Raw genomic sequence first — 25,941 nt, 5'->3', positions numbered from 1 at the left:
GGAGGGCTAAAAGAAGACATGAGTTTGCCTTGGCAGTCAAAGTGAAGGATAATCCAAAGAGCTTTTACAGGTATATTAAGAGCAAAAGGATTGTAAGGGATAAAATTGGTCCTCTTGAAGATCAGAATGGTCGGCTATGTGCGGAACCAAAGGAAATGGGGGAGATCTTAAATAGGTTTTTTGAGTCTGTATTTACTAAGGAAACTGGCATGAAGTCTATGGAATTGAGGGAATCAAGTAGTGAGATCACAGAAACTGTACAGATTGAAAAGGAGGAGGTGCTTGCTGTCTTGAGGAAAATTAAGGTGGATAAATCCCCGGGACCTGACAGGGTATTCCCTCGGACCTTGAAGGAGACTAGTGTTGAAATTCCAAGGGCCCTGGCAGAAATATTTAAAATGTCGCTGTCTACAGGTGAGGTGCCGGAGGATTGGAGAGTGGCTCATGTTGTTCCGTTGTTTAAAAAAGGATCGAAAAGTAATCCGGGAAATTATAGGCCTGTGAGTTTAACGTCGGTAGTAGGTAAGTTATTGGAGGGAGTACTAAGAGACAGAATCTACAAGCATTTGGATAGATAGGACTTATTAGGGAGAGTCAACATGGCTTTGTGCGTGGTAGGTCATGTTTGACCAATCTATTGGAGTTTTTCGAGGAGGTTACCAGGAAAGTGGATGAAGGGAAGGCAGTGGCTATTGTCTACATGGATTTTAGTAAGGCCTTTGACAAGGTCCCGCATGGGAAGTTAGTTAGGAAAATTCAGTCGCTAGGTATACATGGAGAGGTGGTAAATTGGATTAGACATTGGCTCAATGGAAGAAGCCAAAGAGTGGTGGCAGAGAATTGCTTCTCTGAGTGGAGGCCTGTGACTAGTGGTGTGCCACAGGGATCAGTGCTGGGTCCATTGTTATTTGTCATCTATATCAATGATCTGGATGATAATGCGGTAAATTGGATCAGCAAATTTGTTGATGATACAAAGATTGGAGGTGTAGTAGACAGTGAGGATGGTTTTCAGAACCTGCAGAGGGACTTGAACCAGCTGGAAAAATGGGCTGAAAAATGGCAGATGGAGTTTAATACAGACAAGTGTGAGGTATTGTACGTTGGAAGGACAAACCAAGGTAGAACATACAGGATTAATGGTAAGGCACTGAGGAGTGCAGTAGAACAGAGGGATCTGGGAATACAGATACAAAATTCCCTAAAAGTGACGTCACAAGTAGATGGGGTCGTAAAGAGAGCTTTTGGTACATTGGCCTTTATTAATCAAAGTATTGAGTATAGGAGGTGGAATGTTATGATGAGGTTGTATAAGGCATTGGTGAGACCGAATCTGGAGTATTGTGTTCGGTTTTGGTCACCAAATTACAGGAAGGATATAAATAAGGCTGAAAGAGTGCAGAGAAGGTTTACAAGGATGTTGCCAGGACTTGAGAAACTCAGTTACAGAGAAAGGTTGAATAGGTTAGGACTTTATTCCCTGGAGCATAGAAGAATGAAGGGAGATTTGATAGAGGTATATAAAATTATGATGGGTATAGATATAGTGAATGCAAGCAGGCTTTTTCCAATGAGGCAAGGGGAGAAAAAAACCAGAGGACATGGGTTAAGGGTGAAGGGGGAAAAGTTTAAAGGGAACATTAGGAGGGGCTTCTTCACACAGAGAGTGGTGGGAGTATGGAATGAGCTGCCAGATGAGGTGGTAAATGTGGTTTCTTTATTAACATTTAAGAATAAATTGGACAGATACATGGATGGGAGGTGTATGGAGGGATATGGTCCATGTGCAGGTCAGTGGGACTAGGCAGAAAATGATTCAACACAGCCAAGAAGGGCCAAAAGACTTGTTTCTGTGCTGTAGTTTCTATGGTTAACTGTAACAAAAACCAATTTCCCCCGGGATCAATAAAGTATGACTATGACTATGACTATGACCAATCAACAAAATGGGAGTTCCAACTCGATTGAGCATTGTCTGCTGAAGGGTTTCGGCCAAATCGTCGACTGTATTTTTCCTACAGATGCTGCCTGGCCTGCTGAGTTCCACAACATTTTGTGTGCGTTACGTGGATTTCCAGCATCTGCAGATTTTCTCTTGTTTGAGCATTGACTGAAATCATATTAAGACTGAAATTTCTGGTCATTGCAGCACCTCCAGGCATTGTACTGTATGTACTCAATTTCAAGAATTTTGCTAAATTATTGGAGGAAATATAAGGAAGTGTTAAGTGACTAAATACATACCATAAGAATAAATCAAGGAAGGTAGTGCACCCGTGGCTGACAAGAGAAATTAGGGATAGTATCAATTCCAAAGAAGCAGCATACAAATTAGCCAGAGAAAGTGGCTCACCTGAGGACTGGGAGAAATTCAGAGTTCAGCAGAGGAGGACAAAGGGCTTAATTAGGAAGGGGAAAAAAGATTATGAGAGAAAACTGGCAGTGAACATAAAAACTGACTGCAAAAGCTTTTATAGGTATGTAAAAATGAAAAGACTGGTAAAGACAAATGTAGGTCCCCTACAGACAGAAACAGGTGAATTGATTATGGGGAGCAAGGACATGGCAGACCAATTGAATAATTACTTTGGTTCTGTCTTCACTAAGGAGGACATAAATAATCTTCCAGAAATAGTAGGGGACAGAGGGTCCAATGAGATGGAGGAACTGAGCGAAATACTTGTTAGTAGGGAAGTGGTGTTAGGTAAATTGAAGGGATTAAAGGCAGATAAATCCCCAGGGCCAGATGGTCTGCATCCTAGAGTGCTTAAGGAAGTAGCCCAAGAAATAGTGGATGCATTAGTGATAATTTTTCAAAACTCGTTAGATTCTGGACTAGTTCCTGAGGATTGGAGGGTGGCTAATGTAACCCCACTTTTTAAAAAAGGAGGGAGAGAGAAACCGGGGAATTATAGACCGGTTAGCCTAACGTCGGTGGTGGGGAAACTGCTGGAGTCAGTTATCAAAGATGTGATCACAGCACATTTGGAAAGCGGTGAAATCATCGGACAAAGTCAACATGGATTTGTGAAGGGAAAATCATGTCTGACGAATCTCATTGAATTTTTTGAGGATGTAACTAGTAGAGTGGATAGGGGGGAACCAGTGGATGTGGTATATTTGGATTTTCAAAAGGCTTTTGACAAGGTCCCACACAGGAGATTAGTGTGCAAACTTAAAGCACATGGTATTGGGGGTAAGGTATTGATGTGGATGGAGAATTGGTTAGCAGACAGGAAGCAAAGAGTGGGAATAAACGGGACCTTTTCAGAATGGCAGGCGGTGACTAGTGGGGTACCGCAAGGCTCAGTGCTGGGACCCCAGTTGTTTACAATATATATTAATGACTTGGATGAGGGAATTAAATGCAGCATCTCCAAGTTTGCGGATGACACGAAGCTGGGTGGCAGTGTTAGCTGTGAGGAGGATGCTAAGAGGATGCAGAGTGACTTGGATAGGTTGGGTGAGTGGGCAAATTCATGGCAGATGCAATTTAATGTGGATAAATGTGAAGTTATCCACTTTGGTAGCAAAAATAGGAAAACAGATTATTATCTGAACGGTGGCTGATTAGGAAAAGGGGAGGCTCAACGAGACCTGGGTGTCATTATACACCAGTCATTGAAAGTGGGCATGCAGGTACAGCAGGCGGTGAAAAAGGCGAATGGTATGCTGGCATTTATAGCGAGAGGATTTGAGTACAGGAGCAGGGAGGTACTACTGCAGTTGTACAAGGCCTTGGTGAGACCACACCTGGAGTATTGTGTGCAGTTTTGGTCCCCTAATCTGAGGAAAGACATCCTTGCCATAGAGGGAGTACAAAGAAGGTTCACCAGATTGATTCCTGGGATGGCAGGACTTTCATATGAAGAAAGACTGGATGAACTGGGCTTGTACTCATTGGAATTTAGAAGATTGAGGGGGGGATCTGATTGAAACGTATAAAATCCTAAAGGGATTGGACAGGCTAGATGCAGGAAGATTGTTCCCGATGTTGGGGAAGTCCAGAACAAGGGGTCACAGTTTGAGGATAAAGGGGAAGCCTTTTAGGACCAAGATTAGGAAAAACTTCTTCACTCAGAGAGTGGTGAATCTGTGGAATTCTCTGCCACAGGAAGCAGTTGAGGCCAGTACATTGGCTATATTTAAGAGGGAGTTAGATATGGCCCTTGTGGCTACGGGGATCAGGGAGTATGGAGGGAAGGCTGGGGCGGGGTTCTGAGTTGGATGATCAGCCATGATCATAATAAATGGAGGTGCAGGCTCGAAGGGCCGAATGGCCTACTCCTGCACCTATTTTCTATGTTTCTATGTTTCTATAAAGAAAATGTGCCATATAGAAAGGATCAGCCACTCTTAAAAAGACCAAAAGGATATAGGGTATAATAAATAAGTTTAATTTTATGAAACACACAAACAAGTTAGGTCTGGCAAGATATCTGCAGTAATGGATCAGAGAAGGTTTTATTTGCAAATCAACAATAATGGTTAATAGTAAATGCTGCAAAATGTATTTTAATAACGGGCATTAGGTGAGCAGAATAAGATTACTAGCTGAAGTGGCAAAGCAGGTATGAGTTATGGTGAGTAAGTAAGTAGCAAATGTTCCAGTTACTGCAGGAGTATGCCAGGACTAGCATTAACCAGGACAGATGGTCATGATGAGGAAGTTAGCAGCATGGCATCATCACTGGTTTTAATCTAGGGAAAAAAAAATGTTGCCCCACTAGAACAGCAAAGGCAAGAACGGCTCATCAACTCTGCAGCTATCTCAAAAGAATCATTTTCATCCTCTCTCCACCCATTTTACAAAATCCTGACCATATATCACAATGTTCCACATGCAGTCACAAAATAAGTGCACAATCTTTTTTTTTATATTTCGAAAAGTCTCAACTGTACCTTTGTTCTGTCCACACAGATAGTTTCACCCAGTGTTCCTTCCTCACAACAGATTACCCATTTATATTCCTTAATAGGAACTTAAACCTGGATTTCAGATCAGCCCCCCCCATATCATTTTCCTTCTGCTTTGTCAAGCAATGCTTTATATCCACAAGGCCCAAAATTCTATTTATATTGCCAACAGCTAGTCAATAATTTCTACCTTCCGGAACAGGATAAGAATGTAAGAACATAAGAAATATGAGCAGGGTTAGGCCATCTGGCTCGTCGAGCCTGTTCCACCATTCAATAAGATCAAAGCTGATCTGTCCATGGACCCATCTCCACTTAACTGCCTTTTCCCCATAGCCCTTAATTCCCCTACTATGCAGAAATCTATCTAACCTTGTCTTAAAAATATTAGTATTAGTAGTTCCTCCTCATCTCCATCCTAAATCTAATCCCCCAAATCTTGAGGCTATGTCCCCTAATTCTAGTCTCACCTACCAGTGGAAACAACTTTCCTGCCACTTTCTTATCTATCCCTTTTATAATTTTATATGTTTCTATTAGATCTCCTCTCATTCTTCCGAATTCCAGTGAGTACAGTCCCTGGTGACTCAATCTCTCCTCATAGTCTAACCCTGTCATCTCTGGAATCAACCTGGTGAACCTCCTCCACACCACCTCCAAAGCCCGTACATCCTTCCTCAAGTATGGAGACCAGAACTGCACACAGTACTCCAGGTGCGGCCTCATCAGTACCCTGTACAGTCGCAGCATAACCTCCCTGCTCTTAAATTCAATCACTCAAGCAGTGAAGGCCAACATTCCATTTGCTTTCTTGATAACCTGCTGCACTTGCAAACCAACATTTTGTGATTCATGCACAAGCACTCTCGTCCCTCTACACAGCAGCATGCTGCAATTTCTATTACCATTTAAATAATAATTTGCCCTTCCATTTTTCCTTCCGAAGTGGATGACCTCGCATTAACGAACATTGTACTCCATCTGCCAAACCCTTTGCCATTCAGTTAACCTACCTATATCTCTCTACAGACTCCCTGTATTGTCTGCACAACTTTCTTTTACACTCAATTTAGTATCAACAGCAAAATTAGATATGCTATACTTGGTCCCCTCTTCCAGATCGTTAATGTATATCATGAACAGTTGCAGGCCCGTCACTGACCCCTGCAGCACACCACTCACCACTAATTGCCAACCAGAGTAGCACCCATGTATCCCAACTCTCTGCTTTCTATTAGTTAACCAATCCTCTATCCATGCTAGTACAACACCCCCAATTCTGTGTATCCTTATCTTATGGTTAAGTCTTTTAAGAGGCATCTTATCGAATGCCTTCTGGAAATCCAGGTAAATAACATCCATCTGTTCTCCTCTATCCTCAGCACTCGTTATATCCTCAAAGAACTCCAGTAGGTTTGTCAAACAGGACCTCCCTTTGCTGAATCCATGCTATGTCTGCCTGATGCCAAATGCTTCACTATTTCTTCTTTAATGATAGCTTTAAGCATTTTCCCAACTACAGATTTTAAACTAACTGGCCTATCATTACCTGCCTCTTCCCTACATCCTTTTTGGAACAGTGGTGTGACATTCACCATCTTCTAATCTGCCGGGAGCTGTCCAGAGTCCAGAGAATTTTGATAAATCATCACCAAAGCCTCTACTATAACTTCTACCATTTCTATCAGTACGCTGGGATGCATTCCATCAGGACCAGGGGACTTATCTATCTTCAGGCCCACAAGTGTACTCAGCACTACCTCTTTAGTGATAGCTACTACATCGAGGTATCACCTCCCATCACATCCATAACATCTGTTTCTGACATGTTAGATGCGTCCTCCATGGTGAAGACCAATACAAAATAGTCATTCAAATCCTCTGCCATTTCCTCATTACCCAATATTAATTCCCCTTTCTTGCCCTCCAAGGGACTTACGTTCACTTTAGCCACCCTTTTCTGCTTTATATAATTATAAAAACTTTTACTATCCACTTTTATAGTTTGTGCTAGTTTATTTTCATAATCTATCTTCCTTTTCTTTATTCTCACTTTATTGCTTTTTAAAGTGTCCCACTACTTTTGGCGACTTTGTATGCTTGAGTTTTTAGTTTGATGTCTTCTTCTATTTCCTTAGTTATCCAAGGATGGCCCTTCATGTCCTTGCTTTTAACTGGAATATACTTTTGTTGAGTACTGTGAAAAATCTCTTTGAAAGTCTTCCACTGTCCCTCAACCATCCTGCCATTTTTAAAGAGAATACTTCTATCAATGGATATGGTAAAAGTTTCTGAAAAAATGCAAACAATGAAAATCTGAAACAAGTTGACAACATGATGAAAATACACAGGCAGGAAAAGTATTCTCTATGAGATGGTCCTCCATCTTTGATCTGAAGCATTAACTGTTTCCCTTTTCATAGATCCTACCTAACCTGCTGAGTGTTTGTGGCGTGTTCTGGGAAGTTTCACCAGTTTAAGCTGCCTTCAGTAAATGTTTATAGTTTGACAACTTCTATTTGCAATGTTGAAACTCTATATCCATATTGCAGAGAGATTCCAAGGGTGAGTACCTCAAAAGGAGGAACCACATAATCAGAACAGCAGTTTAGCAGATCAAAACCTCGTCTGAAGGATGTTGTTCAAGATAAGTATAGATCCTTCTATGGAATAATGATTATAGCAAGAAAAAAAAATCACAAATGTAAGTTCACCAGAACCTAAGATTCCAACAGATCATGTGGAAATGGTGGCCCTGTTTAAATCATTGCTTATTTGTAGATGTATCTACTGATTGGTATTTAATTGTTGAAAAATGCAGTATATGTAAAAGTTACAACTTTAAATCAACTAGAACACATACAAAGCAAAAATGTAATAATCACGTAAAGTCTACCAGTAGTTTCAGGTATGGATGGTTGCACATGAAAACCAAATACTACATGACATTTAATTTCTTTGTGGTCAGCACCCATTGATGTGATACACCTTGTGATTTAGTGAATGACTCAAAATGTTGACAGATTAATCTGAAAGTCTTTCTCACTCCTTGTGGAAAACAATCTCTTTAAGATTCACATGTGGTTTCCATCATGATTTTATAGCTTTATCACATTTATATTGTCGATAAAAAATATGAGCATAGCTCATGGAATCAGTAATAAAGGACTTCTTGGAAAAGATTAATATCATAAATCATATATAAAAAAGTTATAATTGAATAAAATACTTGTTCTTATCTCTTGACCTTTACAGAAATTTAAACCAGGATTTCAACTTAATCCACCTAGCATAAAGAGAGCTTGGGATGTTTAAAATAGCTTAGAAAAAGTACTCAATACTGTATTCCTGAAGTGCTCTTACCCACTGCCATTTTAATCACCTGCTTTTCAGAACTGATGTTCTCAAGACATTTAAGAGACACCTGAATAAATAACAATTTCCTACATTATTAGTGTTTACAGCATGTATTTTATAAAAAAAAAGCAGCCTCTATTGGATAACGTGTGGGAAGGGAATGTTGACAAGGAGTTGTGGATTGAAATCATATAACAGGAGGAAGGTGACCTTGACAAATTACAGTCAATGGGACGAGTAATTGACAAAGAAAAAGATGGAAATACTCATCAGGTCAGTATGAAAATGTTGAAGGAGAAACAGAGCTAATGTGTCAGGTCAGAGGGAATGAGATAATGTGGGAAGCACAGCAAGTTTTCTAGGTGGGATTAGAAAATTACAAAATGGCTGTAGACCAAGTGAGTGATCAAAACTAAGTCTGATAGATTTCACAGTGGCAAAGTGTGAGGGTTTCCATTTTGAGTTGGAAACTGAAATAGTTTCTTGATTTTCAGAGACAAAAAGATTTTGACATTGGTGGTAGTGGCAAATCCACTAGAAATGTGAGACATGTAGATAATAATCATATTTACAATAAAGGAGGAAGACTAACAGACATAAAAAATACGCAACAGTGAGATAAAACATCTAGAGATATATTTTCATTAATAAAAACAGGATTCAGTACTCCACAGGGACATAAACACCACTAAACTGGAGTGAAAGCATAACCCAGAAAAATGAAGAAATTATCACCAAAGAAGAATATGTTAACCAGTGAAAGAATATGACCCTCATGAAAGACATCCCAACGATCTGAGCAGACTAGATGTCGACCAGGAAGTGTCAAACACCTGGCTCAGAGTTGGAGACCACGTCCCAGAATCAGAAGGGTTCCTTCTGACAATGCAGGACCAGGTGGTTAACACAAAACATCCTCAAAAATACATAATAAAAATCAACAAATTGAAGGCAATAAATGAAGAAAATGCCAAAAGAAACCAGAAGTAATCCAGAACATTACAGAATCCTGCAGCAGTTTAACTCGATCAGATTACTCACACAGGCACAATCAAGTGGCAAGCATCATTCACCAAAATCTTGCTTTAAAATACAAAATCAGAAAAGAAACCATACCTTACTATAAATACAAGCTTGATCCAGTCCACAAAATATCTTATGACCAATCCATTATTACAGATAGGGCAATCTATAATAACTGTCCAGATATAAGAATACACTTATTTAATAGATATAGCCATTCCAAACACACATAACATACAGAAATCAATGTTCAAAACACCAGAAATATGCTGAATTAAAAGAGGAAATTGAAAGACTATGGAACATGAATAGGGTATACATTCTTCCAACAGTAATGGCTACATCTTTTATCATCCTAAAGTCACTACACAGTAGCATGAAACAATTAGGACTACAACAGCAACATCTATGTAAATCTCCAGAAAGCCACAATACTAAACACCACTGGAATAGTCTGAATGTTCCTAGTAACTGACAAATGAGTGTGCTTGTCTATGCCCGTATCTCAGGTTTTACCAGCCTGAGCTGAGAAAAAATTAAAATAATGTAATAATGATAAGATTAAGCAGAGATAACATGGATTTTTAAAGGATATTAACGCTTGTCAAATCTATTGGAGCTTGCTGATGGTGCATCTATTAGAGTAGATTTACAGGAGGGTGGTGAATGAGATTAAAACATAAGATTTTAAAAGGTTTTACTGAATCAGAAAGCCCATGAGCCCCACCACCTGTAATACTAAAAAGACTTCAGAAGTCTGAAAAGATTGCTCTAGAAATAAACACTTCTTCAACCAAGCTATTCCAGGACAGATATAGGACTGGGAATGGTATTTACATGGCTAAGTGGAAAATTGCTCAATATGTTCTGTCCATAGAAAGCAGGACAAGTTCAATCTCACTAATTACTGCCTTGTTAGGCGACCCACAGTCATTAGTTAAGTGATGGAAGGCATTGTCAACAGTGTTATCAAGTGGCACTGATTCACCAGTAGCCTGCTCACTGATGCTCAGAGCATCTGTCATGACCAGTCAATTCCAGATTACATTACAGCTTTGTTTCTTAACACAGACAAAAGCACTGAAACTCATTGGAAGGTCAGGATGATTGTCTTTGAGTTCAAAGCAGTGTTTAGTTGAATTTAGACATAAGAATTCTGAATAACAAGTCTATCCACGGCCTCCTCTACTGTAAAGATGAAGCCACACTCAGGTTGGAGGAACAATTCCTGTTGTTAGAATTCTGAATAACTTTGCAATCAATGAGGAAAAACTCTCCACAGGCTTGAGTCAAAACTTGTACAAATATGATGGTAAATTTTGGAGGCTGTTTATTCTAACTTCAAGACACCACTGCAAGAGCCCTCAGAACACTGTCCAAGGCTCAACAATATCCTTCATCACACAAACACGAGGAAATCTGCAGACGCTGGAATTTCGAGCAACACACATAAAAGTTGCTGGTGAACGCAGCAGGCCAGGCAGCATCTATAGGAAGAGGTACAGTCGACGTTTTGGGCCGAGACCCTTCGTTAGGACTAACTGAAAGAAGAGCTCTTCGTCCTTCATCATTATGTCAGAAGTGGGGATGCTTACTGATGATTCTACAATATTTAATTCTATTTGCAATGCTCAGACAATGACATATTCCCTGCCTGCATACAGTAAGCCTGACAACATTCAGGGATAAGTTAATAAGTAAAAGCAACACTTGTTCTATGCATCTGCTAGGCACTGAGCATCTTTAAAAAATTTTTTTTAAAAACCCTCTCCACAACTGATTGGGAGAGAAGCATCATTGATGAGATACCTAACTGGACCCATTTTCCATAAATGCTGGAAAAGCAAGCCATAGGATGGGTATTAAAGATCACAGATCTATGAGTATTACAGCATGGAAACAAGCCCTTCAGACCAACTTGTCCTTGGCGACTATGATGACCACCTAAGCTAATCGATTAGCATGTGTTTGGCATATCTCCCTTTAAAACTTTTTTTACCCATTACTATCCATATATCTTTTCAATGTTGTTATTGTTCCACAAATACTTTTTCTCAGCATGAAAGGATGGTAGATGTCATACTTTCAATCCTACTAAAAACAACTGTAAATCAACTATAGATGTTTCAAAAAGAACAGAGAGGAGGCAAAAGAGGTGGGGGCATGGCATTTCTAATTAGGGATAGTGTCATGGCTGCAGAAAAGAAGGAAGTCATGGACGGATGGTTTACTGAGTCAGTGTGGATTGAAGTCAGAAACAGATCAGGGGCAATAACTCTGCTGGGTGTTTTTTATAGACCGCCCAATGGTAACAGAGATATCAAGGAGGCAGATAGGCAGGCAGATTCTGGAAAGGTGCAATAATAATAGGGTTTTTGTGATGGGAGATTTTAACTTTCTTAATATTGACTGGCATCTACTTAGTGCAAGAGCTTTAGATGGGGTGGAGTTTGTTTGGTGTGTTCAGGAAGGTTTCCTGATGCAATATGTAGATAAGCCAACTAGAGGAGAGGCTGTACTTGATCTGGTATTGGGAAATGAACCTGGTCAGGTGTCAGATCTCTCAGTGGGAGAGCATTTAGGAGGTAGTGATCACAACTCTATCTCCTTCTCCTTCACCATAGTGCTGGCGAGGGATAGGAGCAGACAATTTGGGAAAACATTTAACTGGGGTAGGGGTAAATATGATGCCACTGGGCAGGTCCTTGGGAGCATAAATTGGGAACAGATGTTCTCAGGGAAATGCACGGCAGAAATGTGGCAAATGTTCAGGGTGCATTTGCATGGAGTTCTGCATAGGTATATTCCACTGAGGCAGAGAAAGGATGGTAGGGTTAAAGAACCATGGTGTACAAAGGATGTAGAAAATCCAGTTAAGAAGAAAAGAAAAACTTACGAAAGGTTCAAGAAACTAGCTACTTTTAGAGCTCTAGAAAATTACAAGGTTGCTAGCAAGGAGCTTAGAATGGAATTAGGAGAGCCAGAAGGGGACATGAAGAGGCTTTGGTGAGCAGGATTAAGGAAAACCCCAAGGCATTCTACAAGTATGTGGAGAGCACGAGGATGAGCTGTGTGAGAATAGGACAAAGCAGGTGTGATAGTGGAAACGTGTGCATGGAGTCGGAGGAGGTAGTGGAGGTACTTAATGAATACTTTGCTTCAGTATTCACCAGGGAAAAAGACCTTGGCAATTGTGGGCATGATTTCCAGCGGACTGAAGCACTTGAGCATATAGACATTAAGAAAGAGGATGTGCTGGAGCTTTTGAAAATCATTAAGTTATATATGTCACCGGGACCAGAGGAGATATACCTCAGGCTACTGTGGGAAGTGAAGGAGGAGATTGCTGAGCCTTGTGGTGATGATTTTTGCATCATCAATAGGGAGGGGGAAGTACCAGAGGATTGGAGGGTTGCAAATGTTATTCCCTTGTTCAAGAAAGGGAGTAGAGATAATCCAGGAAATTATAGACCAGTAAGTCTGACTTCAGTGGTGGGCAAGTTGTTGGAGAAGATCTTGAAAGGCAGGATTTTTGAGCATTTGGAGAGACATAATCTGATTAGGGATAGTCAGCATGACTTTCTCAAGGGTAGGTCATGCCGTAAGATCCTAATTGAATTCTTTGAGGATGTAACTAAACACATTGATGAAGGTAGAGCAGTGAATGTAGTGTATATGGATTTCAGCAAGGCATTTGATAAGGTTCCTCATACAAGTTTCCTTCAGAAAGTAAGGAAACATGGGATCCAAGGAGACCTTGCTTTGTGGATCCAGAATTGGCTTGCCCACAGAAGGCAAAGATAGTTGTAGATGGTCGTATTCTGCATGGAGTTTGGTGACCAGTGGTGTGCCTCAGGGATCTGTTCTGGGACCTATCTTCTTTGTGATTTTTATAAATGACCTGGATGAAGAAGTAGAAAACGGGTTAGTAGGTTTGCTAATGACACAAAGATTGGGGTGATGTGGATAGTCTGGAGGGTTGTCAGAGGTGACAGCAGGATATCAATAGGATGCAGAACTGGGTTGCATTTGATTCTCTATTGTTATTACATAGTGATATTTTCTTTACCGCCATTGTCTGTAGCAAGAAAAAACCTGGGTGTCCAATTTTATTGAATCTCTCCTGCAGGACCGTTCAGTCCTGATGCAGAGTGCCAACCCATAACAATTCCTTCCCTCTCACAGATGTTGCTTAACATTGTTGAAGGAGCCGCACACTCGACCAGCTCCCAACACTCCATTTTAAGCATTTACTCCCTTTACTGTTGGATTTGGAATATTGTGTCCATATGCACACCTTCTACACGATGTACCGTAACAACATGCCAAGGTTCTTTTACAACAGCTTGTGACATCTTCTGCCAGGAGCAGTAAGACCTCAGGAATCTTACAGCCAAGGGTCACACAATTTTGAATTGATAAAAATATGGCTATTAACTTCATTGTTACTAGTATAATCCCTGGCATTTACTACAAATACTATTACTGCATTTCAACAAGGAAGCACATTTCCATTTCTAAAACAATTAGAACTTTCCCTAACTCTCTGAATGAATAAGAAAACAAATTTCCATTCATACATTTAGACCACACCTACTGTATACTAAATACGACAGATTTCTTCCTTGTTGATAACTTGCCAGAAATAAAGTTATGTGCTAGTTATGACCAAGGATGTGAATGAAATACTAATTACCTGCTATGTGTCATCACGAACTGCTTTCTTTATACCATAGGTTGAAAAATTAATGAGGAATAAAGATAAATTTAGAGATGCACTTTGTACGGGATTGCTTCAATGCTGCTGAAATTCATCTGAATACTAATTATTCTACTGTTGTATGTGTGGGTTTGGGCTATTTTTTCTCCACAGAAGGAAATTATTCCAGCAACGAAACAGCAACACATTACAGAGATGAAATATTGTGGTTGGACTATTCTCTTTGTACAGAAATCACCTTAATCAACACAAAAAGTAATTTCAAAAAATTTCTTCAATGAAGACTGTCAGCAAATATGTGCAAACCCTTAGTACCACAATGGAAGATTAGCCTGGATAACATTTCCAAGTGGCCTTTGATCTTCAGAGACTTCTTGTCATTCCATGGTTACAGTGAAATCTTTAAACTATGTAAGCAGTGATATTACTATTTCCAATTATTTTATTTTTGTATAATGCTAATTTATTTCCATTTGCTATTAATCTATTTTAAAATTTCCAGCTTTAAAGATAAACAAAAATTCTTAAGTTGAGAGACCAAAGTAACTCAGAAACACAAAAATAGGGTTACCATCAATAAGCAGAGGAATTCAGTGGAGATCACCCATAATATATCCTACCTGGGCTAGGATGACCTTCAAGGCCAGAAAGTCCGGATGCATGATGATCAAAAAGAACAAGGGGGTTACTCACAAGTTCAATCTGCAAATGCAGGGAGAAGTCATTCCATCCATCGAGAACAACCTAGTGAAGTGTTTTTGAAAGTGGTTTAATGCTGCAATGACAGACAACGCCAACATCACCGACAATGTAAAGCAGACTGAAGAGTGGCTGAAGAAGCTCAACAAAACCAGACTCCCCGGTAAAATTAAGACATGGCTGTATCAACATGGTGTTCTACCAAGACTGCTGTGGCTTTTCACAGTGTACGAGTTCCCCACTATAGAAGGCATTGAGAGGAAAGTCAACAAGCATCTGCAGAAGTGGCTGGGGATCCCTCCAAGTTTTTTTTCAGTGGGACTCTACATAAGATCAGGCCAGCTGCAGCTCCCATTGCCATGGGTAGTGGAGAAGTTCAAGGTGACAAAGTGCAGAGTTCTGTTAACACTGTGAGGCTCCAATAACAAGCTAATAAACTAAACAAGAGTCACAACAAGATCGGGCTGAAAGTGGGTTGCCAATTCGGCCATTCACCAGGCAGTGAACTCCCTGCAACTGAGAGACATCATCGGCAACCTATGCCTGGGAAGGCAAGGCCTCGGCTCTGCACACTTCCAGCGATGGCGTATTCCAAGGAATAGGCATGACATGGTCCAGGCAGAGGTACGAAACTGAGAGGACGAAAGGTGTTTATTGAAGGCAGTGGAGTTGGGGTCACAGGGTGCCTGGACAAAATGGGATCTTCCCAAATGCAAGATCACTTGGGCAGAGCCTTGAAGACTGGAGTTCTTCTGCATCTCTTTCCTCTTGTGGTCCATGTACGACACTCTTCCAACAGCATCACAACTGCATACATGGGGGCTGAGCGAGGACCCTAGCTGCAAGCTTTGCGGTCAGTGGGGTTCATTGGCACACATACTGGTAGGATGCAAACCAGCTTTAACACAAGACTGGTATAGATGGTGTCATGACAAGGTCCTGCTGTCCCTTGCTGACACATTGGAGCGGGAGAGGTGTAAAAAGAGACCAGCTGGCAGAAAGGCAAACAGGGCAGTCATTTTCATCAAGGAGAGAGCCATGCCAGTCATATCAAGGAGGCCTAAATCCAATCTGCTGCAAACTGTCAAACCATGGGAGATGAGGGTCAATGTGGGGAGGAAGCTGCAGTTTCCGGAGGTGGGACAAACCACACTTTGACCAAACTGAAGACAAGGAAATCATCCTGGTGGAGCTCACAGTACCATGGGAGGAAAGATGCGAGGAGTCTCACGAGAGGAAGGTCCAGAGGTGCAGGGATATAGGATGGCAGATGTGGCTATTCCCCCTGGAGATCAGCTGGAGAGGGTTCCTGACAAGGTCGGCATGGAGGTTGCAGTCTGCGCTGGGCCTTGATGAAAAGAGCAAGAAGAGCATTGGGGAGGAAGCAGAAGGAGCCTCTTGCTGGATATAGAAGAGACAAGAGGGTTTGAGCAAGAAGTCAGGAGCAGATGTGCAGTGGTTTGGCCAAGACTTCTGACCTGTCAACTGGAGAGTGTAGCGGTTAAGGACTGAAACACTCCATGAAGGTAGGGCACCACCTGATGACATCTGCTCCTGGCCAAAGGCTATAGTTACCTCATCAGGTAACTGAAGAGAGCACCCAAGTGTATGATGCAAGGAAATCTGTCACTTTGATACAAAGACACATATAATTAGTTCAACTGGGATTTTTACTTCACAACTACAACAAGAGTTTACTAATTATTTCTCACAGTAATTTCCTATTGATTAAATCATCCTTCCATCGTTGATGGTGCTGGGCCTTTGCTGCTTGTTAAAGATGCTAATAATTTGGATATGAATGTAGGAGGTTTGATTAGTAAGGTTGCAGATTACTGAAATTATTCATAGTTAGGAGGATAGTTATAGATTAGCAGTTGGTATTGATCATTTGTAATTTATGTAAGGAATTGATACCCAGCATGGAAATACATGATTGTGTGCTTGTGCCTCTGTGACTCTAGCCTATTCGTCAGGTGAGAACACAAGAACATAAGATGCAGAGGCAGAAGAAGGTCTGTCCGCCATTCAATAAAATTATACGCGATCCAAGTTTGGACTGAGTATATCTTTCCTCCTCTCTCCCCATACTCTTGACTCCCTTGTAAGGCTGATGAAGGTGGGACATAGAGAAGAGGACTGGCAATGAGTTTCCAATCTCCTGACACTGACCAGAGTATCTTAACTGACAAAGCAAACAAAATAAACATTTTTCAGTTTTCTTCAGGATACATTAGGATTATTCATCCTGTTCAATTCAGTACCTGTTCATAGTAATATATATGCACATATATACATACTGTGTCTATCTATATATAGTGATTTATTAGGTACCTCTTTCCCGTACCTAATAAAGTGGCCACTGAGTGAATGCTCATGGCCTTCTATGTTGTAGCCTATCCACCTCAGGTCTCAACTTGTTGTGCTTTCAGAGGTATGTTTCTGCACATCACTGTCATAATGCACGGTTATTTGAGCTACTGTCTCCTTCCCGTTAGCTTGAACCAGTCTGGCCATTCTCCTCTGACCTCTCATTAACAAGGCATTTTCACCTGTTTTTTTTACACACCATTGTCTGTAAATTCTAGAGATTGCTGTGTGTAAAAATCCCAGAAGATCAGCAGTTTGCAAGAAATTCAACCACCTTGTCTGGCACTAACAATCATTTTATGGTCAAAATCATTTAGGTCACATTTCTTCCCCATTCTGGTGTTCAGTCTGAACAACTTAACCTCTTGACCATGTCTGCAGGCTTTTATTCATTGAGTTGCTGCAATGTGATTGGCTGATGAGATAAATAGTGCTGGAGGATTGGAGGATAGCTAATGTTATTTTGTTGTTTAAGAAAAACTCAAAGAATAAGCCAGGAAATTATATGCCATTGACCCTACTAAATAGTGGGAAATTTATTGGAAGGTATCTTCAGGGATCGGATATATACTGTAAGTATTTGGATAGACAGGAACTGGTTAGGGATAGTCAACATGGCTTTATGTGTGTTAAGTTGTGTCTAGCCAATCTTACAGAAATTTTTGAGGAAATTACCAGGAAAGTTGAAGACAAGGCAGTGGATGTTATCAACATGAAACTTAGCAAGGTCCCACATGGGAGGTTGGTCAAGAAGGTTCAGTCAGTCAGCATTCAAGATGAGGTATTAAATTGGATAAATTGGAAAAAGCCAGGGAATGGTTGTAGATGGCTGCCTCTCTGACTGGAGGCCTAGTGGTGTGCCACAGGGAACACTCCTGGGTCAACTGTCGTTTACCATCTATATCAACTGGATCTGCAAATTTGGGGATGACATCAAGATCGAGGGAATAGTGGATAGTGATGAAGACTATCAAAGCTTGCAGTGGGATCTGGACCAGTCCCTCTCCCTCTCCCTACCCCACCCCCTCCCCATCTCCCTCCTCCTCCCACTCCCCCCTTTTAGTCACCTGGAAGTCAAGGATCCTTCAGCATCTACTCCCTGTTCCCAATGTAATATCTCCAACTTTCAAGATCCACAAAGAGCCCAATATCAATGTGGATCACTTTCACTATCTCAGGAAACACCTTTCAGAAAGTGACTTGGGAACCAGTTTGCAGGTAAGGAGAAAGACGTAATAACAGGAACTACCAGAAGGAAAGGATTAGGGCAGTGAGAAAAAACACAGAAGAACTGTAAGGTTTAGGCAGTTGGAGAGAAATGAACTGAATGGAAAGGTAAACAGAATGGATTTCCAACAGATGCTGGGAATCCAGAGTAACACATACATAATGCTTGAGGAACTCAACAGGTCATGCAGCATCTGTGGAAATGAATAAGCAGCCGATGTTTCAGGCCAAGACCCTTCATCAAGACTGGAAAGGAACATGGAAAATGCCAGAATAAGAAGGTGGGGAAGGAGGAGAAGCTGGAAGATGAGAGGTGAAGCCAGGTGGGAGGGGGAGAAAATAAAGTAAGAAGCTGGGAGTTGATATGTGGATAAGGCAAAAGGCTGAAGAAGAAGGGATCTAATAGGAGAAGAGAGTGGACAGTGGAATGATGAGGGTGACAAGTTGGGGGTGAGGAGAAGAGTTAAGAGGCCAGAGGGGGAAAAAGAAGAAGAGGAAATGGTGAAGAGGAAAAATTATCTTAAGTTGGAGAAATAAATTTTCATGATATTGGGTTGGAGGCTACTTGGACAGAATACGAGGTGTTTTTTCCTCCAACATGAGAATGGCCTCATCATAGCAGAAGACAAGGCCATGGGCTGACATGTCAGAATTGGAATGGGAATAGGAATTAAAATGGTTGGCCACCAGACAATCCTACTTTTTGTGGATGGTAAGGAGGTGCTCAATAAAGTGGTCCCCCAATCTAGATCAGGTCTCACTAATGTAGAGGAGGTTACATTGGGAGCACTGGATATAGTAGACTACCCTAACAGATTCAGAGGTAAAGTGTTGCCTCACCTGGAATAACTGGAGACTGGAGTCCTAAATAGAGTTGATGGAGAAGGTGATAGGTGAGGACAAGAGGAACTCTATCCCTGTTAAAGCAACGGGAAGATGGGGTGAACACAGATGTCTGGAAACGCGGGTGAGTGCAGCATTAATGGTGGAGGAAGGGAAACCCCATCCTTTGAAGAAAGGGGACATCTCTGATGTTCTGGGAAGTAAAGCCTCGTCTTGGGAACAGATACAGTGGAGACGAAGGAACTGAGAAAAGGAATGACATTTTTACTGAGACAGGTTGGGAAGAGGTATAGTCAAGATAGCACTGGGGAGATTGTAGGTTTATAAAAGATATCAATAAACAGTTAGTTTCCAGAGACAGAGACAGAAAGAGATCAACATAGAGGAGAGAGGAGTCAGAAATGGACCAAGAGAATTTAAGGATGGGGTGGAAGCTGGAAACAAGGTTGATGAAATAGATGAGCTCAGCATGAATGCATGAAACAACAGAGAATGCAGTTGTCAATATAGCGCTGAAGGAGTTGGGGAGCATTACCAGGGAAGGCTTGGAACATGGGCTGCTCCATGCAGCCAATAAAAAAGAAGGCATAGCTGGGGCTCATGTGGGTGCCCTTGGCTACTCCTTGAATTTAGAGAAAATAGGAGGAGCCAAAAGAGAAATTGTTAAGTGGGAAGACCATATCTGCCAAGCAGTGGAGGGTGGTGGTGGTGGATGGGAACTTGTTGGGTCTGTTGCAAAGAAAGAAATGGAGAGCTTTAAGGCCTTCTTGATGGAGGACAGAAGTGTTTAAGGACAGAACATCCATGATGAGAATGAGGAGATAGTACCAGGGAATTGAAAGTTGTTGAGGAGATTGAAAGGATGTGATGTATCTCAGCCATACAGTAGCTGGGAAGGGACTGAAGTAAGGGGTATAAATCTGAGTCAAGGTATGTGAACATGAGTTCAGTGGGGCAGGAGCAGGAGGAAACAATAGACCTGCCTACTTGGACAATCTAGTTTATGGATCTTGGTAGAAAGCAGAAATGAACAGTGCAGGTTATGGGAACTACAAGGTTGGTTTTAATAGGTTGGAGATCTCCAGAGCTGATAAGGTTGGTGATGGTGCAGGAGACAATGACCTGATAATCTGAGTGGGGTTCTTTGCAAGGGCCATTCTTTTTTGCATGTTTCGCTCTGAGCGGAAAGTGGGAGTGTTGTCAGGGAATTGTTTGGGGACAGACTGTTCAAAGTCGAGAAGATAAATGATGTCTGAACACATTAACGACAAGAGGGTAGAGCATTGAACACAGTAATTAAATATAAAATCTTAAAAGCAGATAGCTAATTGATAGAATACTTTAAATAATGCCAAAGTAGATTTCAACCCTCTGTTTAGAATCTGCATCAATGTCTGAAGACAAGGCTGTTGACATCCTGCATGTGAGTACTGTTTCATACAAATGATATTAACATGAGCGTTGTATCCCTTTGCCATTACTGCCATATCCAACAATCCCTGAGCACTAATGTGTCAGATTCATGAGGGACGCAATCCAATTTCAGGAGCTGTGCTACCAGTGCACAAAGTGTCCCATTGGTACAATAGAACTTCAAACTGCTGTTTACACAGTTGCCAAATTCACTGTAATTGGTGAAGTGCTGTTTTGATTCCATAATTACTGTACAATGAACTATGGCCTCCATTTGTTTGATGCTGATTCCAAAATCCAGGTCAACATCTGATTCTCTAGCTTTATATATTCTACCTTGTTTTACATGCAAATGTTGTTACAACAATTATTAAAAACAATCAATTGTTCAATTTAAAACAATGACATTATTCTGATAGATTTCTTTGTTGGATTAACAAATTAAATGAAGTAAATAACCACTAATGAATTTCGTTCTGTAAAGTTTGGGACAAATAATATCCAAAAGAAGGATACGTCTTATACTTAATTTTCTGTTACATTTGATCCAAACCCAGATAACTTCAGTATCAGTAACAACATGTAATTTTTATGATTATGAAGACACGTAGTCCTCTCTTATTGTCATTTAGTAATGCATGCATTAAGAAATGATACATTGGTGTTATCAATGAGATAAGACTCACTTTAGCATACATATTACATGAAGGACATACCTTACTTTGTAATCTAACTCCATTGCTTCCCTTTACAGATTTAATCACATATTTATTTTAAATTCCACCTTTAAAATAAATGCATTGAACTAATAGAGTTAAACCTATAATCAGTATTCAATTCACAACACCCTATGCAAAATGCTAATTATTTCACAATTTCTTAACAGGAAAAGGATCATTGTAAAGCCTTATATTTTTATACAATACAGTATCCCCTGAACAGGACTTAATGAAAATTTTGATTTTAACATAATAGTGAAGAAGCTAGGGAAATAGTTGTTCTCAATTTTTGGTATTCATTATGCTTGAATGTGCAGACAATCTTCAATCCATTGAGTTTGGTATGAATAAAAATGACAGTGTATTGTTTCCCTCTTGTCTGATGAGCACTTAACAATGCTGGTCATTTTCCAGACACTTGCATTTCAGCATAGATCACTTTCAAGCAATTTCATGACATCAGGAATATGTTATCACATAACATTAGAGTAGAAGAACCTTGATAAATTCATTAAATGGAAACATATCTGACAATTTTCTTAAATATATTGTCCTATTTAGGTACTGGACTCAGTGACATTTTGAATTCTTTTGGCACTAGTTTTAATTTATTGAGCACTAGTCTGAATTTTTAAGATTTAAGTTTCTTATGAGGCCTTGCTATATTTATGTTCTACTAGATCTTGCTGTCTGGGTATCTAATTGTCCAAGCATCCACCAATTTTGTATTTGATCTGCATATTAGATGGTGTAGCTGGAAGAGATAATCACTTCTACTTACTAAAATGTGTATGATTTCATATTCATTTATTCTGTGATTAGAATGACAAAATCAACTTAATTTCCTGTTTTGAAGGACAGCCAATTGCTTGAAAACTCTGGCACACACCAGTATGGTCTGAGGGTCCTTTGCTTCCTTTTTGATAAAGGCCCAGCCAGATATTTCCACTGTGTTGATCCTTACCCTGGATGACCTCATTTTTACTTCTCCATCAACCTCACTAAATTCCTGGAAATCAGAGGTACAGCTATGGTTTGCTGCATTTTACCAGGAGATCAAAGGACTCAGATGGTCTAAGCTCTTCCACACTTGATTTATGGGATGTTTAAACTAGTCTTATTTTTGTCCTATCCCCTGGTACACTCGCCAGTGCATTGCTTCTTCTTTCTGCTGTCATGTAGAACTTGAAAAGTTTCATCAGCTTTGCTGCCCATTTCCACTATTTTACATGGCTCACTTCTGGGACTCTTCCCTTTTTTACTTGTTTTACCTTCTGTCAGGGGATGCATTAGTGACCACCATCTATTGGAACAGCTTAGATTGTCACAGTAATTTTGATGTCACCTTCTTCTACCCATCTCCTATTCCATTCTCCTAGTTTCTGTGCCACTGGTGTATCTCTTCTTAAAGTGACACCTTCCATACCTGTTCTTATTTTTTTAGCCATATTTCTGAGGGCCAACAATTTTATCTGTTCCATTTCCCGAGTGGCTGGTCTCAGTTTCCCTTCTCCCACCAGAACAAGGAAAATGTTTACCTTGTCCTCACCTTCTATCCCACCGATGTCCATACTGAATAGGCCATTTGGTTTGTAAGTTCCCACATTCTTGTACAATGGCACTACCACATAAATCTTTTCTCTTCCCCTCCACTTTAAAATACCACCATTCCATCATGTCTGATTTGTTAGCCCTCTCAACCCCATTCCCCTGCCTTCTCCCTGTAACTTTTAAAGCCCTTACTAATCAAGAGCCTATCAACTTGTTTTAAATATTCTCAATTAACTTGGTCCTTACATCTATCTGTGCCATGAATCCCACAGATTCACCACCCTCTGCCTAAAGAAATGCTTCCCCATCTCTGTGCCCTTTGGTCTTCGACTTCCCACTATAGAAAGCATTCTCTCCACGCCCATTCAATCTAAGCCTTCCAATATTTGATAGGTTTCAATGATATCCCCCTCATTCTTCTAAACTCCAGCAAGTACAGGCCCAGAGCCATCAATCACTCCTCGTACATTAACCCTTTCATTTCTGGGAGCATTCTCGTGAATTTTCTCTAGACTCTCTCCAATGCCAGAACATCCTTTCTTAGACAGGAAGCCCAAAACTGACGACAATACTCCAAATGTAGTCTGACCAATGCCTTATAAAGCCTTAGGGTTACATTTTAGCTTTTATATTCTGGTCCTCATGTAATGAAGCCTACAAGTTAACCTTTATGGAATCCTGCACGAGAACTCCCAAGTCCCTTTGCATCTCTGATATCTGAACTTCCTATTTATAAAACAGTCTATGTCTTTATTCTTTCTACCAAAGTGCATGGCCAGACACTTCCGTAGACCATATTCCATTGGCCACTTCTTTGCCCATTTTTCCAATCTAAGTCTTTCTGCAGACTACCTGCTTCCTCAACATTACCTGCCCCTTCACTTATCTTTGTATCACTGCAAACTTAGCCACAAATCCATCAAATCTGTCATCTGAATCATTGACATGTAACGTGAAAAGAAACAGTCCCAACACTGACCCCTGTAAAACGTACAGGCTGCCAAGCAGAGAAAACTCCCTTCATTCCCCTTCTTTGCTTCCTGAGTTTCCAGTTCCCTGTCATTGTAATTCTCCATCTCACTCCCACTCTGATGTATCTGTCTTTAGTCTCTTACTCTTTCTCAATGAAGCTGAATGATCAGTGTTCAACTTTTGTCTAGAACGGTGATAACCTTTGGGGATCGATGTTAATTCAACAATTTCTAATAACCAACTTTTTTATATTGTCATGGTCAGGCAACGATTGTGCTAGTTCAGGAAACACCAGGGGTGCTTGACGAGTTGGGCAGCTTTGTAGGGAGGAGGGTCAGTACTATTTAAGAGTCATTGACTTGAGTTATTAACTCTCGTTCTGTTTCTCATTCCAAAAGTGCTTCCTGGACTGCTGCATATTTCAGTGTTTTCTGTTTCAGATTTAGATTGTCCACATCTGCAGTTCTTTGCTTTCAAATCCCTGGCTAGTTTTGTTGTAACCTAGATTTTTGTCACTCTACATATTGTGCCTGATCTGCCTGATACTTCATTACTCCAGTTTCCAGCAATAATATGTATGTTTTGTATCGCACAGTTCCAACTGGCTGTTTGCTTTTTGTGTATTGGTCCTCCTTCAGCTCCCTCTGCTTACAGCTTCCCCGGACACAGTATTTACTATTAGCATTCTCTCAACACTGATACCTGTCATCTGTTTACTCTTGGACAACATTAGTTTTGTTCTCTTCATTCTCCTCCCTTTTCTTCAACATACCATAGGCGTTGCAGAGGACAGTTCTCATGATAGAAATGATTGAGTTTACAACTTTCGGCAGCTTATTTCAATCCTGTGCATTGCATCCCACCCCCATATCAGATGGTGAGATAGCCAGTTAGAATGCTCTCCATGGTACATCTGTAGAAATTTGGTGATGTACCAAATCTCCTCAAATTCTTAATGAGGTATAGCTGCTGTTGTGCCTTCTTTGTAAATGCATCGCTATGTCGGGCCCAAGATAGATCCTCACAGATGTTGACACCCAGGAACTTGAAATTGCTCACTCTTTTCACTTCTGATCCCTTGATGAGGACCAGTGTATGTTCTCTTGTCTTACCTTTTCTGAAGTCCACAATCAATTCTTTGGTCTTACTGATGCTGAGTGCAAAGTTCTTGCTGCACCACCACTCAACCAGCTGATCTATCTCACTCCTGTACACCTTCTTATCACCATCTGAAATTCTGCCAACAACAGTTGTGTCATCAGCAAATTTATAGATGGTATTTGGGCTGTGCCTTGCCACTCAGTCATGGGTGTAGAGAAAGTAGAGCAGTGAGCTAAGCACACATCCTTGAGATCTGCCAGTGTTGATTATCAGTGAGGTGGTTTCCGATCTGCACAGACTGTGGTCTTCCAGTGAGGAAGTCAAGGATCCAGTTGCAGAGGCCGAGGTTTTTGATCTTTTTGGTCAGAACAATAGAAATGACACTGAGCTGTAGTCAATCAACAACAGCCTGATGTAGTATTAGTATTGTCCACGTGATCCAATGCCACTTGAAGAGCCAATAAGGTTGCATCCACTGTTGACCTATCGTGGTGATAGGCAAATTGCACTGGATCCAGGTTCTTGCTTAAGGAGGAGTTCAAAGGTTCAAAGGTACAATCTAATATCAGAGAAATGTATACAATATACATCCTGAAATGCTTTTTCTTCGCAACCATCCATGAAAACAGAGGACTGCCCCGAAGAATGAACAACAGTTAAATGTTAGAACCCCAAGGTCCACCCCCAGCTCCCCCCTCCTACGTATAAGCGGCAGTGAGCAACAATCCTCCTACCCTCACCGGCAAAAGGAAAAGCATCGGCACCCACCACCAAGCAATCAAACATGAACAAAACAACAGCAAAGACACAGACTTGCAGGTACCCCAAAGACTTTGCGTTTCACCCGGTATTCAACATACCACAGGCTCTCTCTCCTCCTAATAGGGGAGAAAGAGTTGTCTCCATTTTTCCAGCGAGTGGGGAGACATAACAAACAACTTGCTAGTTTATGATGTTAAAAGTCCACCACATCATTTTTTTCGAGCTCTGTGCCCAAAAAGCTGGGCACACAGCCGCAGATATCCTGAC

Source organism: Mobula birostris, chromosome 3 (assembly GCF_030028105.1).
Source record: "Mobula birostris isolate sMobBir1 chromosome 3, sMobBir1.hap1, whole genome shotgun sequence".
NCBI lineage: Eukaryota > Metazoa > Chordata > Chondrichthyes > Myliobatiformes > Myliobatidae > Mobula > Mobula birostris.
The sequence above is the reverse complement of the archived record's forward strand: the minus strand, read 5'-3'. Positions refer to the sequence as shown.